Source organism: Macrobrachium rosenbergii, chromosome 18 (genome assembly GCF_040412425.1).
Source record: "Macrobrachium rosenbergii isolate ZJJX-2024 chromosome 18, ASM4041242v1, whole genome shotgun sequence".
NCBI lineage: Eukaryota > Metazoa > Arthropoda > Malacostraca > Decapoda > Palaemonidae > Macrobrachium > Macrobrachium rosenbergii.
Genome location: NC_089758.1, coordinates 144,670 through 161,161, shown reverse-complemented (window position 1 = coordinate 161,161; position 16,492 = coordinate 144,670). Strand labels below are relative to the sequence as shown.

At 41.7% G+C, this 16,492-nt stretch overlaps 1 long non-coding RNA gene across 1 annotated transcript in view; it reads right to left on the bottom strand.

The window, feature by feature from the left end:
• Positions 1 to 15,907, bottom strand: part of LOC136848009 (uncharacterized) — a 53,079-nt gene extending 37,172 nt beyond the window's left edge. Inside the window, exon 1 of the long non-coding RNA XR_010855900.1 lies at positions 15,746 to 15,907. This is a non-coding gene — a long non-coding RNA (uncharacterized lncRNA). The remainder of the gene's footprint in view (positions 1 to 15,745) is intronic.
• Positions 15,908 to 16,492: the final 585 nt, after the last annotated feature.

Genomic DNA, 16,492 nt, shown 5'->3' with positions numbered 1-16,492 from the left:
GCTGCAGACCTAAATGAATTGCTGTCAGCTCCTTGAGGCTGATATGCCAGAGTTTCTGTTCCTCAGACCATATTTCTGACACTTCTTTGTTGCCTAAAACAGCCCATGGCCCAGCTCTGACGTGTCTAAATAGAAGTCTAGGTTGGGGCTTACTTCCCCTCTGACAGTCTGTTTTCTGAACTCCACCATAGGAGATCTTCCTTGATTTCCTGAGAGATAAGGAAGACAAACGTGTCTGGATGAGCTCTCCTGTTCCAGATGGCCCTTAGGTAGAACTTTAGAACTCTCATATGGAGTCTTCCCTGGGAAACAAACTGTCCCATAAAGGCTAGAGTGCCAAGAAGGGGCATCCATTGATTGGCCGAGCAGGTTTGACGGGAGAAGAAATTGTTCACCTTCTTCAAACATGACCATTCTTTTGGGGGACGGAAAAACCTGAAAATTTCGAGTCTATCGTCATCCTTAAATACAGAATCCTGTGCGTTGGCATCAGTTGGGACCTCTGGGTGTTGATCGGTAGGTCTAAGTCCTGTGCTAAGTGAAGGATTTTCTGAAGGTCCTTCATGCACCTCTTCTTTGAAGGTGATTGAAGAAGCCAACCGTCTAGAAAGAGAGAGATGTCGACTCCCATAAGATGAAGCCATTTGGTGAAAAGTTAAGTATACCTTAGTTTAACTAGACCACTGAGCTGGTTAACAGCTCTCCTAGGGCTGGCCCGAAGGATTAGGCTTATTTTACGTGGGTAAGCACCAATTGGTTACTTGGCAATGGGACCTACTGCTTATTGTGGAATACGAACCACATTATACCGAGAAATGAATTTCTATTACCAGAAATAAATTCCTCTAATTCTTCATTGGCCGGCCGGAGACTCGAACTTGGGCTTAGCAGAGTGCTAGTCGAGAACTCTACCGACTCTCCAATTTGGTGAGCGGAGCAAGGACTCAAGTGAACACTTGCGGAGCTGTCAAAAGGCCGAAGCATGAGGCTCGAAACTGGTAAACTCTGTTGCAGAATACAATAAGTGCCAAAATTTCAACCTTCGGTCAACTTAGACTCGAACGAATTGGTCGAAAAACGCAATTGTAAGCTAAAACTCTTACATTCTAGTAATATTCAATCATGTACCTTCATTTTGCAACAAATTGTAAGTCTCTAGCACAATATTTCAATTTTTGGTGAATTTTTGAAAAAACTTTTCCCTTACGTCCATGCGCGGTAACTCAGCTGAACATCTCGGAAATTCTTTCGTCACTTTGTCGTAATGTTTGCACCGTTTTATATTAGTCGTTACATAAAGAAGTTTTATATATGAAAATGTGTGCAATTTCATGTAAAATACAACAGAAAATAATGCATGATTGTAGCTTTTATCAGTTTTGAAATATTTTCATATAAATCACGATGTGCCAAAATTTCAACCTTCAGTCCACTTTAACTCGACCGAAATGGTAAAAAAACTCAATTGTAAGCTAAAACTCTTACATTTTAGTAATATTCAATCATTTACCTTCATTTTGCAACAAATTGGAAGTCTCTAGCACAATATTTCGATTTATGATGAATTTTTGAAAAAAACTTTTTCCTTACGTCCACACGGTAACTCGGCCGAACATCTCAGAAATTCTTTCGTCACTGTCGTAATGTTTGCACCGTTTTATATTAGTCGTTGCATAAAGTTTTATATATGAAAATGTGCGCAATTTCATGTAGAATACAACAAAAAATAACTCATGGTTGTAGCTTTTATCAGTTTTGAAATATTTTCATATAAATCACGATAAATAGAAAAATTCGACCTTCTGTCAACTTTAACTCTACCGAAATGGTCGAAAACTGCAACTGTAAGCTAAAACACCTACAGTCTAGTATTATTCAATCAATTACCTTCATTTTGCAACAAACGGGAAGTCTCTAGCACAATATTTCGATTTATGATGAATTTTTGAAAAAACTTTTTTTACGTCCGCGCGTTATGAATTCATGCATCATTTTGTGATAATATTTTCTCTGTGTTGCTTTGATTGTTTTACAGTTTGTTATATACCAAAATCATTGCAATTAGTGTACAATACAAAGAAAAAAAAACTCGTTAGCTTTAACCGTTTTGCTCAGAGCGCGATTTGTATGCAATTATATATGAAATTTTTTTTCGCGGTCATATATTTCAATATTGATATATGATTTTTTTTTTCATTTCTGATGGTTGCATACTAAACTTCAGGCTATGACAAAAAAGGAGCCAAAATGAACTCTTAATTCTAAAAACTAAAGCGTGCTGTGATTTTTGAAAAAACTTTTTTCCGCTTGCTAACTCCCGAACGCCCCGGCATCGACAGACACTTTTGTAAATAGAGGCTCGGCGTTTAAGGGTTAATATATACTATATAATTGCTACAGTAGTGAAAAAATGACGAACTTGAATCAGATCTCAATAACAAAACAATAAGAAACTGATCCTCAAAGCTACTCGAAATCCGAGATAATACTTCTGTGAAATCCAATTATACAACTGGCAAATAATGAACAGAGCTGCTGCAAACACCCAATGCTTCCATCAGGCACGGCAGAAACAGAATGAGGTTTTTTCTGCTTGGTCGTTCCTGGTATTCTTGTTAGTGAGTGGGACTATACTCGGTTTTTTTCCATCTGTCCACCCGCCTGTGGTGCTCACGCATGGTAACACTGCATCTCGGGCTTTAAACAGTTACGCTATGTGTAAGTTTTAGGTAAAAAAAGGATACTTGGGTGTACATTTTGCAACTGAAAAGTGTTTTAATTTACTGTATGCGAATTACACCGTTAATATTCGAAATAGGATATTGTTATTATTGTTGAATGTAATAATAATAATAATAATAATAATAATAATAATAATAATAATAATAATAATTTCCTACATAAAATCAATACATTATTGTTGCCGTAGTGAACAGCGAGAGAAGCAATTTTCCCGCCACTGCGTCTGGCTGTTTCATTTGCCACCCCAAAAAGGCAGCTTACATTCAAGAATAATGACAATATCCTATTTCGAATATTAACAGCGTAATTCACATACAGTAAATTATTAAAACACTTTTCAGTTGCAAATGTACACCCAGATATCCTTTTAATTACCTAAAAATTACACATAGCGTAACTATTTAAAGCCCGGGACGCAGTGTTACCATGAGCGAGCACAAAAGGCGGGTGGACAGATGGAAAAAACCGAGTATAGTCATCTACATTCAACGATTGAAGTGCTACTGCGAATTTTGAATTTAAGCTGCACCGCGAGTCAGAAACTACAGCAATGTAATTAATTACTTGGTAAGTTACTTATACAAAACTGAGTGTTCTTGTTTTTTGTTTTAATCTGTCAAACTACCGCTGGCACGGGAAATAAAAGCTATACAGTGGGCTCCAGGGATTCGCAGGGGAGAGGTACCACAAGCCCCTGCGAATCGCTAAAATCGGCGAATACTTGACACCTGTCTAAAAACACTTATAACTGCCCTATTTTAATAGTTCAAACACCAAAGACCCTCTCTAAAAATGCTTATAACTGACTACTATAACCCTCACAGTCTGGGCTAAATACTGTATATATTAAGCACTCACCTCGACCAGGCTAAATTTAAGGATGGCCAATTAAAAAAAAAAAAATCAATGGCAAGAGGGAGATATGCATTTGCACATGGTGTAAGGTAAGAATTCTAAAAAATTTCTGTACCTTCCTTAGGAAGTTGAAAGTGAACACACACACACACACACACACACACACACACACACACACACACACACACACACACACACACACACACACACACACATATATATATTTTAATCTTCTAAGAACTAAAATCAGTAGCAAATTCTGAGCATGATTATTTATTGTAAAATATTTACGAGATGTCCTGGGTTCAGGAGCAGCAGTACATTCTCCTATGACATCTCATGTCAGACTGATCTCTCTATCCTCTACTAAGCTACTAGAGACTGGCCATGTGAGTTGCCAACAGCCAATTATGGCCCACAGAAGTGATAAAAATAATTTTCCTGCTAAATTCATTCAAAATGAATGGCGCGGAATCTTGAACATATATATATCGTTAGCCGGACTTCACCACAAAGTTATATGTAAACATATACTGTATGTATGTTACCTGTCCACAAGGGGTTAATAGTTTTATCATAAAAATGCATTTAGTTATGATATGAAAAATGGCATTTTTATAATAAAATAAAGTTTTACATGTACTTACCAAGTAATTACTTACATATACTTTCCACTTGTGTGGTAGCTTAAATTTGAAATTCGCGGTAGCGCTCCAATTATTTAGTGTAGGTGACCAGTCCTGCCCAATAATGGGAATACTGTACTAGGAATGACTCAGCAGACATCCTCATTCTGCTTATGCCCTTATGTCTATCAGAGGGGAGGAGGGCGGGCTCTGATTTTGTAATTACTTGGTAAATATATGTAAAACTTTACCATAAAAGTGCCATTTTGATATAAGTACCTTACCAAGTAATTACACAGACGATTCCCACACAGACAGGAGGTGGGCTACATGGACATGTTCCATTCCAAAACATTAAATTATGTAATGAATTTGAAATGGACAAAGTTGCTAGCATTGGGAAACAATGCTTCTTGTTTCCTTATCAGCTAAGAGAGCCATTGCAGGAGAATACTGCCTCTCGTTGGTGCCCATCTCAACTTGTAGTGGCGCAACAGTATAGCCGAGGGTTGCCTCTACTTAGGTGAGAGCTTTAAGAAGTATTCTGTTGGCTGGCAAACCATCATTAAATGCCCTTGCCCTGGGCGCAGTAACAAAAAATAAAAACAACAAAACAACTTTGTCACCTACACTGACAATAAACAACCACCCATCCCCTGAGAGTGGTGGGTGCTCCAGGTACACTGTGCCCCCCCAGCTCCCCCAAAAATTCGGCACCTTACTACAGTAAACCCCCATATTTGCGTTATCATGATTCAAGGACTCACCTATTTGGGGATTTCTCTATGGAACAAATATACGCATTATTCACAGAAAATTCGTCCATTCGTGGTATTTTTCACTAAGAAATATTCACTAATTACAGGCAGTCCCCGGTTTACGACAGGGGTTCCGTTTTTACGCTAAGTCGTAAACTGAAAATCATCATAAACTGAAAAATCGTCAAAAATCGTAAAAGATCCTAAGAAAACCTTACTTTTAATGTTTTAGGTGTATTGAAAACGATGTAAATTGCATCTTTGAGTTTTTCATAAAAAAAAAAACTCCAAATTTTTATTATTCTGCTGTTTTGGAGCCATATTTCGTTCGTAGGATCAGCATACGATGCGTTGTAAACCGGGAAATAATTTCTGATGAATATATTTGAAGAGCGTCGTAACCTTGGAACATTGTGAGCCGGATCTGTCGTAAACCGGGGACTGCCTGTACTGTATTTTCACAACTAAATGCACTTTTTGTGATAAAACTATTAAAATACTAAGGTACCCAGGTAGTGCTTGAGTTACTATAATTCGCCTTACGATAATTTGATTTTCCGATGGGGTAAGCAATTAATACCCGATACAACAATGTAGAAAATATTTTTAAATTTCGGCGCGGAGGTGCAGGCAGCAGCATACAATCAGGCAGCGAGAGAGACCAAATTACAATAGACCAACTTCTTTTCCTCCAACTCTTTATCCCATCTTTTATTTAAAAAAGTAAAAGAGCAGTGGGGGCTTTCTGAATGAAACTCATAATAGCACCGAGCTGGTGCTTAATTGGTTCCAACGACGGATCCTCCTGAGCCAATGAGTGAGCTTGAGGAGGCAGAGGTGCAGGCAGGTGTGCACTAGTTGGCAATGGGTGCACTGGAGATGGCGCCACAGGATCAGGTTGACTGACACTTTTGGGTGGAAGCCAAGCACTTCGAGGTGACAGGTTCTCAGAGGCAGAGAGGTGTCTGGATGGAGACGACTGTCGCTTAGGAGGGTCTTTCGGGAGCTTGGGGTGCCAAGGACAGGTGCTCCATATATGAGGTAAATGACTCTGGGCTGTCCAAGACCAACACTTGGGGCCAAGCCAAAGAGGAGGCAGGAGGCTCAACGGCTGGAGGCGGGTTGGGGCTGAGACTGGTCTCTCTGTGCCTCTTAGCTGGAGGAGGAGAGCGGTTAGCACCATTGGAGTGACTCTTGAGAGGGCAAGAGGAGGCAAGATAGCACCACCTGCGCCTCTTATGGGGCTGGAGTCTTCTGAGTCGGAGGAAAGGTGACGAGCACGCACTTTAACACCTTTCCACTGGGATAATGTCAACACCTGAGGGGGACGCGCGCGACAACCTGTGGGCAAACCCCGCTGGCCTCCCTTCGACCTCCGGTATGTCTTCTCCCAGGTTCAGGGGAGTGGGACACAGGACCTTCGTCTAGGAGCGCCAACGGGACGAGTAGCCACCCCCTCCACTGGTAAAACACTCGCTTTTCACATGAGCTGACACTTTTGCAGACAGCACTTTCACTGAGGCACCTAACTCAAGACACTGCACATAACACTAAATGAATCATCTGATCGAACCTTGATTCGAGACTGGCAATGTATCAGGTTCAGGAGCATGTGAGCCCGGAATAGGAGCGTGTGGTAAAGGAGTCAGAGGACTAAGAATTGAAGAAACAGCAAGAAATGGTGATGAAGGGACAGTACTATCCTCTACTAGCCTAGCAGATTCAAGATTGGTCCTAATTTCAGCTCTAGCGGCCACCTTACTCTTTTTCTCCCTCTCAAGCCTAACCAAATAAGACTTGAAGTTTTCCACTTTTTCTCATCCCGTTCTTGACATTTATCACAAGTATTCTCAATGTTATTATCCTATCCCATACACCTGATACATTTAGTATGAGAGTCGACTGACGACTTAACTATCCTAGTTTTACATCCCTCGCTACAAAAGCAAACACTGGAAGAACTAGAGTCTGATATAATGCTAAGTAAAAGTTAACTAAGTAACTAAAGAAACAACAAGAAGTAAACACTAAAGCCAGAATCAATCGGTAGCAAAGCAATAAACCACGAGTTACAGCAAATTCTGAGTACATCACCAAACAACGACAGCAGGCTGCTGTAAAGAACGATGTTGGTCGAATGCCGGCAGAAAAATGACTGAAGCCCTATGCCACGTCAATCCTTTTCTTATCCTGAAAGCGGGCAGGTTTAACCACCCACACTACTGTAGCTAGTTGAATCAAGTACCGCTAATTTTGAATTTTTAGGCTGCCGTGGTAGGAAATCTTATAGCTATGTAATTATCAGGTAAGTTACTTATACAATAATTTGCAAATCAGTGAAGCCTCAAATCCAGAGCTGCGAATAGGCGGGGGTCCACTGTATACTGTAAGGGAGAGGTAAGGTTCATTTTAAAAATTAAAATTTTTATTTCATGTATGAGCAAAATCACAGCTTATAATAAAATTGCATTTTCTGACAGATAAAAGCCTTAACTGTACTATTTAACGTTTGGCACAAGCTGATCTGGCCACTGAAGCTTGATAGTTAATTCAGGTAAGACTGAGGGGGCAAGGGTACAACCTGATCACTTGACTGAAAGCACTAAATTTTTCCTTTTACCTCGGGGACAAAGTGAAGATGATTAAGGGTGGGATTAACATAAAGTTTTGATGTGTCTGGGGCAGACATGTTGGAGGTCTCTCTTGCATTTTTTACCAAAAAAGAAGGGTTTTTCACTCTTGGTGATTATACTTCTCATTGAAGGCAATGTGTTAATACTCTCGTAATCCCCTGCGCGTAAGCTGGTTAGTGTTGTGTAATTGCAGATGTATTAATCTACATTCTGCCCCAATCAGTGCCTTTGAAAGTTTCAAGTTTCAACTTCTCGAAGCCTACTGGCCCTGGGAAATGGATAATAGAGTGCTGTGCATGTGTTAGTGCTTGGCCCTCCCTTTACCACAAAAATGTCATCTGACCAACCTCCAACTGCCATGCCAGTGACCCTGGCACCTGACAATACCTGAGCCCCACAAATAAGTTCTGTGCTCGCAAACAATTGTCTTTATACGACACCAATCGAACCATTCCAATGTTGAGTCTACTACACAATCGGTCAGTGCAGCCTTCTCCGAAGAGGAAATCAGCACTGCATATACAAAATGCAAAGACCTGATACCAAATACCACGCTCCAGGAGCGACCCACAAAAGCTTGTCCTCTCTCAAGAAAGTGGCTGGGGACCTGCTCGATGGAAATCTACACCGGTGACCCTTACAATCTACCTCCAAAGGGGCCTGCTGATCTAAGCCTATCTGCAGTGTACCATATGGCAGAAAATGCCTTCCTAAAAGCAAAATCCCTCTCAGAAAAAACTGACAAAACCTCAGAAAAAATAGAGGAAGTACAAGACAAATTTTCACAGATCTGGGACGTGATCAAAGGATTAAAGGAATCATTCGACAGTCTCAAAACTGTGGAAGCAAATAACAATCTTCCACGGATCTGGGATGCGATAAATGGAGTGCAGGAACCATTAGACAATCACACAGCAAGCCACCAGACTCCTTTGAATGAGGCATCTATTATTTCCTCGCCTCCCAACAACACGAGAGAAGTGAGGGTGTGACGTGAAGTCGAGATGGACATACCCTCCCATGAGGGAACTGCCCTCTCTCCCTCAGATGAAAAACCCACATCACCTGTAGACCTATCGGAGAGGACCGATGAACCCCCAAATTCCTCTGCCTCCCCAGTGCCTCCGGTGGAAAATAGATCTTCAGCAACGATCAACAGCCTTTGTGAGTCTTCCGACCCTATCTCTCCTCCACAAACCCCCGTCATGGGTGAAGATATGATTGATCATGAGATGTGATTGCTTCTTGAAGTAGCAAACAGGTCTATGGACGGTTTGCCCAACAATCTCCAAAGGTCGACACAGATCCTGTGATCCAGGGTCCACTCGGTAGGGAGGATCTGTTTCAGACGGCTCGACTCATCCGCCAAGACGTTTAATTTTCCCTGAATGAAATGAGGGGACTAGCGTCACTTGATTCTGGTGCGCCCACAGAAGGAGGTCCTTTGCAGTCTGACAGAGGAAAAAGAACGAGTGCCTCCTTGTTTCTTGATATATGACAGAGCGGTTGTGGTGTCCACATGAGCGACCACTGTCTTGTTGCGAATTGAAGTTGCAAAATGATGAAGACCTAGATGAAGGGCCTTCAGTTCTTTTACGTTGATGTGAAGATTGATTTCCTCCGGGGACCACGTCCCGCTAACTTTTTGACTCCCTACAAGGGGTCCCCAGCCTTGATCTGAAGCGTTTGATCAGAAGTCTGGGTTGGGGCTTAGAGGATGGAGAGATTTCCCCTAAGTGTCTTCCTTTGGCCAACCACCACTGAAGGTCCAATTTTATCTCCTGAGTGATTGGAAAAACAACAGAGTCCGGTTGAGTTTCTTGTCCCAGTTGGCTTTGTGGTAGAATTGGAGAGCTCTCGTGTGCAATCTGCCCACCTTGCCGAAAGTCTTGACAGATGACAGAGTCCCTAAAAGGGTCATCCACTGACAGACTGAACATGACGATGGGGTGAGGAAACAGTGAATGGTCTTGAGGCAGTTTCACGATTCTCTTGAGGGATGGAAGAACCTGAAAAGTCCAAGAGTTGAGAATCATCCCCAAAATAAAGAACCTCCTGTGCAGGGGCTAACTGGGATTTCATGAGATTTAAAAGAATTCCTAGTTCTTGAGAAAGTTGCAGAGTTGTCTGAAGGTCCTTCGTGTACTTCTCCTTGAAGGGGAACGGAGAAGCCAGTCGTCCAGGGAAAGGCTGATGTTTACGCCGACTAGATTAAGCCATTTGGTGAGAGGGGCAAGAACTCGGGGGAAAACTTGAGGGACCGAAACTGAAAGATGAACCTGAGATACTTCCTGGAAACTGGATGGACGGGGATATGAAAGTAAGCATCTTGCATATCTAGGGTGATAATCCAATCGCCCGGGTGAGTGGAGGCCATGACTGACAGGTTCGTCTCCATCTTGAACTTCCGTCTTCCTGACGCAGAGATTGAGGGCGCTTATGTCCAGGATTGGTCTGCAATCCCCTGGCGCCTTAGGAACTACAAACAGACAATTATAAAGCCCTGGGAGTGAATGTTCTCGACTTCTTCGATAGCTCTCTTTAAAAGGAGAGGATACCTAATTCGAAAGGGCCAAATGTTTCTCTGAGTCTCTTGAGTAGGCCGTGAAGATGATGGGAGAGGACACTAAAGGAGAGTTCTTTGAGAACGGGATGCAATAGCCTCTCCTTTAACACCTTGACAATCCTTTGTTCTGCTTCCCTGTGCTCCCACTTCTCCCCACAAAAAAAAAAAAAAAAAAAAAAAAAAAGAGAAGTTTGGCTCCTACTGGGGCATGAAGGACTTCGAGTTCACTTCTTGGAAGGCAGCTTGGAGTTCTTCTTAAAAGGTCTTGAGTGGAAACGTAGAATGGAGCGAGGCCTCACTTGTGATTTGGGCTTGCTCCCATGAAAGGGATGCTGTTGTAACAGAGACCATCTTGGGGATGAACGACGAGGAAGACTGGCTCTTGGGGCATTTAGACGATTGTGCAAGATCTTGGGTGGATTTCCTCTGAAGGTGAGAAACTATCTCTTCCAGGATCGACTGGGGAAGAGGTGGGAAGAATCCAATGGCGAGAACAACAAGGCAGACCTCTGTGAAGACGTGACGTGACTCCTCTGGTGGTGAAGGAGCACCACAGTTCTCTCTTCTTAAGAACTCCGAAGATGTAAAGAGTCGTGAGTTCTGAAGAGCCATCCCTGATAGCTTTGTCAGCACACAAAAGAACACTGAAAAGATCTGCAGCGAAGAGTTCATCCGAGCCCTTAAAATCTTTTTATCTTCTTTGGAGGTGCTCCTATCATCCAATCCAAAAAACTAATAAATTCAAAAACCTTGAAGAGGTTCTTAACAAAATGATCTGATTCTGAAGAAGAGAAGATTTTAGCCGAAGCGAGGCCGACCATCGGGAAGAGTTGATGAGGCTGGAGAAATCCCCTTGGGAGGAGGCAGCAACTCCCAGAGAGGAGCTTCCCAGGTAACATACTACAGATATTTCCTCTTGATCAGATGAGGGGTCGGTTGGTTCCAAGGTGGGAACTTGGCAGTCGCAATTAGACGGTTGATGAGAAGGAATCGGGTGTCTGGATGGTGGTGCCAGGAGCTTGGAGTCAACAGCTGGGTGCATGGGAGCAGGTGCTAGGCGCACGGGAGCAAGAGCTGGGTGTACAGGAGCAAGAGCTGGGTGCACGGGAACAGAAGCTGGAATAGGGCTCTCAGGCACAGGTGCTTCGAGGCGAGATGGGGCCTTGGGCGGCGACACTTAGACCGATGTTTCAAACGTTTGGCATCTTTCGGAGAGATCGAAATAGGAGAATCCCATGGGTATGCAGGAAATTGAACTGAGGCGAAAACTGAATTACCTACATCGTAACCGCAAGATGGAAGCGGGGTGTCCATGTGACGCTTGATCGGCAATGGGGAAGCATGAGCCAAGTTGTCCATGTGTCTTTTCAACAGGCAGGATGAATCCAGGAAGTGTCTACGATGCCCGTGGTCAGAATCTGAGTCCGAGCTAGAAGACAAGCAGTGCACATCCACTGATATGCCTTTCCAGCGGCAGTCGGTCAAAGCCTGGGATCTAGCAACAGGCTCAAGTGAGGGGGCAGCAACCCGTGGGCAAACCACCCCAGCCTCCCTTGGACCTCTGGTTTGTCTTCTCCCAGGTACAGGGGAATGGGATAACGGCCTTTGTCTAGGAGCACCGATGGGACGGGAAGCCACCCCCTCCACAGACACTTCACTCAACACTAACACTAACTTTGTCACAGAACACTTTTTTCATAAGCACACGTAGGGACGTCCCTATCTCCAACACTGAACTCACTACCAAATTAATCTTCTTGTTGAATTTGGACTCCAGACTGGCTAAGACATAGGGGTCAGAAGCACGGGAGCTAGGCACGGGAGTATGTGGAGGAATAAAGGGAGGACTGATAATAAAAGAGAGAGTATGTCCATGAGTAGAAGAAAAGTCATAGGTTTAGGGGAAGAATCCTTACCTGCAGAGGCCCTACTTTCAGCTCGAGCAGCCGCCTTTCTAATCCTATTTTTCTCTAGTCTATTCAGATGGGGTTCGAGCACCTTCCATTTACAGTCATTCCGGTCCTTACACTCTGAACATGTGTTCTCCCTCGAACACTCCTGTTTCTACACTTAGTGCACATGGAATGTGCATCATAACAAATGTTATAACAAATGTTAGTAAGTCTAGTCTTACAGCCCTCGCTACGGTAACGACAACTGGAAGTGCTAGAATCCGGCATAATTACAGTACAGAAGAAATAATCTAATGCAAAAGGATAAATAAAAAAATAAAACAGTTTGAGGAACAAAAGAGGTTACTTCCTGAATTTGGCAAGCAAGCATGAACTGGTGAATTAGGAAGGATTGCAGAGCGCGACGTGCTGTCGGCAACACGGCATAAAAGAGAACGATGCCACTGGCATTTAGTCGCTCCTACACCCCCGTTGCTGTGGGCAGGACCTGTCCCCCCCGCCCTTTGCAACTGGCGTGTTACCGCAAATTTTGAATTTAGGATGCAGTGTGAGTATAATCATCATTAGCTAAGTGATTACTTAGTAAGTTACTTATATAAAAATGGATTTTTTTTATTAATTTTTGGGTGAAATTTTCCTTAAAACCATTATTACATTTTGGACTTAAAACCATGAGGTGCTGTGCATCCTTAGAATCAACGCATTATATGTTGCATAAGCCTTAGTTCTGCTTGCGTGACATCAACAGTCTCGCCAACCATTCGGCTCACTGTTGAATATAAAAGATGCCAGATTCTCTTGAACGTAGGTATAATAACAGCAAGATTGTAAACCTTCCTTCAGTGTTAATTTTTAAGATAATGGCTTCTTGTGATGATGATGCGGATTCATTATCATCAAATAGTAATTTCAAGATAGGTAATTATGATGAGTGACCATAGTGATGATGGCAGCAGAAGCAACAGCGATAACGGAGTGCAGATTGATGCAGGAAGTTTATGGGGTTGGGTGTATGCACCTGAATACCCTTGTTCAGGGACGAAATTTAGCTTTTTACAGAAACATACGACCAAAAAACATTCATAATAAAAATGCACATCCCCTAGCATATGTTTTCTTACTTATGAATAATGACATTATCGACAAATTAGTCACTGAAACCAGTAGATATGCGGACCAAGTCCTTTCTGAGAGGGCAGAGTGGATTGCATCACAGCCACAATCACGATATTCTAGATGGAAACCTTTCACTCGAAACAAGATGAAAACGTTTTTTGGGTTTGTCCTTGCTGATGGGGCTTATTCCTCTACAAAATGTGATTTGAAACATTTTTGGAACACTTCTAGAGGAACTAGAATTCCCTTTTCCCCCCCCATCGCCCGTCTGATGCTTGGACTTGTATAAGACCATTCAAGCATTATTGTAAACCAGAGCAAACCATACCTTTAGATGAGTATGGTAAGTATGCACTACAGGTGTGTGCACATTCAATTTATTATATGCCAGATAAAAAGGCATTCCAGGTATGGTATAAAAAAATTTGAGTTGTGTGAAGCTGGGACTGGGTATGTTTATCACCTATATTCAGGGAGGGATTTTTATGTTAGCGGGTCCAAAAAAAAGTCTTGCACACGCAGTGGTAATGAGTATTATGGAGAAGAGTAATCTACTGAATAAAGGTCACCATCTTGTAACAGGATTTTTATACAAAAGTACCTCCTGCTAATGATTTATTAGTTCACAATTCTCCCCTTACCAGAACCATAAGGATAACATCAACGTTCTTGCCTGACATATTGAAAAATGAAAAACTGAAGGCTGGTGACATGGTATAAGAAAAGGACAGCTTCTTACTTGTGGCTTCAAATGAAAACCTCCTTGTAAGAAGCCAGTATATATACTCAACATTTTCACATGCTGAAAATAATCATTTTGCTGCTCAAAGACCTACAAGGGGGTACTAGAAAAAATAATTATGAACCTCTGATATTGAAGTGCTAAATACAAATATTCTATATAAAAAAAACACTAATAAACCAATTGAAAGATACAAATTTATACACATGACAGTAGGAGTCCTTTGCCAAGAGGAGCAAATTCATCCCGACCCAATAACCCCAGCATCACCTTTGTCACATTCCAGTAGTCGCCTACCATACCTGTCGGATTCCTCACCTGGTTCCTCATCACATGGATGCGGAACACATGATTTGCAAGACTGGAAGGGACAAAGCTAAGATTGTGTGCTGTGTGCCCTAAAAGTCAAAACACTGGTGCCCAGGATATAACGTAGGTATTCATGAAAAGTTTTGGCTTGAGTTGGACCACTATTTTAGGGTGAAAAGGTGCCCTAAGAAGAAGCGTGATGATGAATATATGATAGTTCACTTGATTTTAAAACAATTTTTATTCATTGAGTAATATTGGTGTTTAGGTTAGCATGTATTTGATGGTTAAAATACACACACTTATACAGTACACCCATTCAACTAATTAGTAATTGTGGTATATTTTTTTTATATTTTTTAGGTATTTCTTCAACAGATAAAGAGCAACTCTGGCATGAAAAAATTTGGAATTGTCTCATAAAATACTGTACTATGCATTCCAAAAATAAAAAGCTTTTGAAAATATTTTTTTTTTTCAAAATTTTTAAAATTTTTAAAAGCATCTATTTTATTTTTACTATTAATCTGTGACAGAAGGCAATTTTAACCATGTATAACTTCAGGTGATAACTTAAACAAAATGAGCAACAAAATAGGCCCACTGGTTCTATTACTGGAGTTGCAAATGCATAATGCTGCCGTCATCCTTAACGGCAGCCCGCCTAGCACCTTGTGGGCTAAAAATGCTTTCCTTTGTTACAATGTGTATTTTGAATGTTTATGGTGTTCATTTTGTTAACAAATGACCTCACCACCTAGGCTATACTTAATCTAGGGTCCCAGGTCCTTACCCTAGTGTGTGATATTAGTTTGAACACATTCCATGAACTTAGCTTAATCTGAATGATGCCGTTTTTTTGGTGATTCTGACCAATTCCATAAGCTACACATCACAAATGTTTGGTTAAAGCATTGTAGGCCCTGTCTGAAGTGCTAGGAGAAACCCCACAGGGAGAAACCATCACTTTAGGGTCACTACACTTGCCCCTGGGGTAGTTTGCAGAACTGCGGGACAACCTCCGAGCAGAGGTTACGTTAGTGTGCATCCTTCTTGTTAAAAATGTGGCAATTGATGTTTTCCTATGTTATTTTACTTGCATTACAAGAATTTAAAGTAATATTTTTTCGGCCAGCTGTAACTCAACTGTAATGGACCTTTGAAGACTACACGACGAGGGAGCTCTAAGCCAGCATTCCACGGCGAGCCCCCCCCCCACCATAGTTAATAAGGCAAAACTGTAACCAGTAAACGTGCCCAGGGTACGTTAGGTTGGTATTTTTAAATGAATTCCACGTGTAACTATTTACCGGCTAAAATTACTCGTCACGATGAATGAATGAATAGCTCAGCCCGTTCATAAACGTCACCAATCGAACGTATTTCGCCACTACCTACTACAGTAGGCCTCCAGTGCCGTAATATACGTACCGTACTCTATACCTTGAATACACACATCATCATGTCCTTTGTGACATTACGTACCTGATTAATCTTGACCTTTAGCGACAGAGCCGTGCAAGAACGTACTGCAGCTAATCGAAACAGTGTCGTGCAGTTTCGGTGCATAAGCTGGCGGCTGGTGGGCTGCCGAAACGTTATTTTGGTGTGGCGAGACGCTATTGGTCAGATTCTATGCCACACAACATTTTCCAGGGATTTCCTTGGCGCTTCTTCTTCTTCTTCTTCTTCTTCGTTCGCCTTTAGAGGCAGAAAGTGAAGACTTTGTGTACCTGCGTGGAATACTGTTGAGATTAAGATGCACAAGAACATAACCAGCGGTGTAGTTGACATTTACAAACATTTCGTTGGATGGTAGGATAAACATAAACAGCAGTTTCTGACTGAAAATGAACCTTTCAATATGGAATTTAAAAACCGGAACTAATGGATAAAAGAATCCTCATTAACTTTAACCCTTCAAAAATACCACGGTTATCATTCTTATCTGAAATGAACACATTCTCGTGGAAATAACAAAAGGGAAGATCAGGCATCTTTTACAACTAAGCACTTCAGAGTAGAATGTCTATGTGTAGAAAGGCCAAAAAAAAAAAACGGATATGTGGTTTATAAAGCCAAATAACATTTAGATATGAATACCTTATATAAAAAATATATAAATATAAATAAATATACGTAGTTACTACACCTGGTAATAAGAATGATAATCATCAGGATGTCTTACCATGCCGTAAAAGCTATGAATGTCTGCCACTAATGTCTTGCCTA